Source organism: Sinocyclocheilus grahami, unplaced genomic scaffold (assembly GCF_001515645.1).
Source record: "Sinocyclocheilus grahami isolate Dianchi unplaced genomic scaffold, SAMN03320097.WGS_v1.1 scaffold6162.1, whole genome shotgun sequence".
NCBI lineage: Eukaryota > Metazoa > Chordata > Actinopteri > Cypriniformes > Cyprinidae > Sinocyclocheilus > Sinocyclocheilus grahami.
Genome location: NW_015510656.1, coordinates 8,789 through 10,464, shown reverse-complemented (window position 1 = coordinate 10,464; position 1,676 = coordinate 8,789). Strand labels below are relative to the sequence as shown.

Sequence of the window (1,676 nt, the reverse complement as noted above, 5' to 3'; positions counted from 1 at the left end):
CCCTCACAATTGAGTTCTTCTCTCACAATTAGTTATTGTAATTCACAGTTTTTATCTCGCAATTCTGACTTTTCTCTCTGAATTCTCTCAAGTTTACATCTCAATTTTTTTTAGTTTCAAACAGAATAAAAAGGTAATTGCAACTTTTTCCTACAATTCTGATTTTTTTTCTTGCAACTGCGACTCCATTTTTTTTCTCAGAATTGCGGAGAAAAAGAGTTGCAATTACCCTTCTAATTTTTTTATTCCATGGTGAAAACTAGCTTCCATAATTTTGTGAGACAATTAAAAAAGCACACTCAAAATAGACAAAATAGGAATGGTTCATCCAACACAAAGTATGTTCCTTCACTTTTTCTGAGGATCGACACTCTTAATAGATTTCGCCATGTAGCACCAAACTGTATCAAACGCACAAGAACAGGCTATTCTGCAATGCAATCTTCCCCACTAAGTTTTTAGTGTAACTTAATTACTTTGGCATGGTGTTTCCAAGAGCTGTCATGTGCTGCAAGATGAGAACAAACTTCTGCCTACAAGCAGAATCGCCTCAAAATGTATGCATTAGAGGCATGCTTTCTTCAAAAGAATAATCACACAAGAAATACACCGTTTCATTAACAATCTGTATAAGTGAAAAGGTGCTACTTTAGAAGAGGAAGACCATTTAGAAAGCCATCTAGCTGGTATTTTCATGGAACCATTAACCATTGCTGGTGAATTTAGTCTATTTTGTGATAAAAAATAGTTTTTTTACAATGTTTGTACGGATGTCTGATGTCTTCATCAGATTGGATCAGTTGAATTTAGCAGGGAAAGTTCATTTTCAGTCAGCCGCTTTGGGGTTGGAGTAAATATACACATATAAAAAAGCTTTATATACACACAGAATCAGCTTATCATAAATATGGATCTGACACAGAGCCACACTTTCTTTTTTTCTCCTTTCAAAAAGGTAAATAAAAAAGAAAGTTCTTTTAAGTACACTACTCTCATTGTATGGTGTGTTTGGAGGTCAAAGGTTGGCAATGGGAACGTCAAAGAGGTCACAAAGGCCCTCCGTCTCATCCAGGTTATAGATGTAGTCATGGTCACCCGGAGGAGGGGATAGACGGAGGAGCGGAGAGAAAACTATGAAAGAGAAAGAGAGAAGAGTGATACTATGGCCATGTTTGTGTAACAATATGAAACTGTCTACCAGTTGCTCCTTTGATTTTTCATCACACCCATCATGATGCCATTGAGCATTTTTTTTCTAAAATGGATACAATTTCAGTTGACAGTCAAATTTGAACTACTTTTATTGATTATATTCATAATAGAATACATAAACACAGGATTTGTTATATACATAAACATCCAAACTTCCATTTCATGTTTAGTAATAGACTATATACAGGTGGCCTGACTCATGCTCGGCTTTACCTTCTGATGACATCAGCTCCTCAAGCAAATCTGTACTCATAATTTCTGTATGGAGAAAGGAAACATGACATATGAAAACAATTCTTCTTTGTGCTACATAAAACCACAGATTCTCTGGTTCAGTTAAGCGTATCAGCAATGTTGCCTCTAAGCTGCGTACACAGCCGCACACTTCTTATGTCGCAGCCTCACAGAAGAAATATGTAGAGCACAAGACAGACACAAAAATGTGTTGGTGAAGCCATTTGATT

At 36.2% G+C, this 1,676-nt stretch overlaps 1 long non-coding RNA gene across 1 annotated transcript; it reads right to left on the bottom strand.

Moving 5' to 3' along the window:
* Window position 1: 1 nt before the first annotated feature.
* LOC107577471 (uncharacterized) lies at window positions 2–1,475 on the bottom strand. Its single transcript, XR_001608208.1, has 2 exons — window positions 1,426–1,475; window positions 2–1,131 (listed from the first exon to the last, which is right to left on the bottom strand). It is a non-coding gene; the product is annotated as an uncharacterized lncRNA (long non-coding RNA).
* Between the last annotated feature and the right edge of the window lie 201 nt (window positions 1,476–1,676).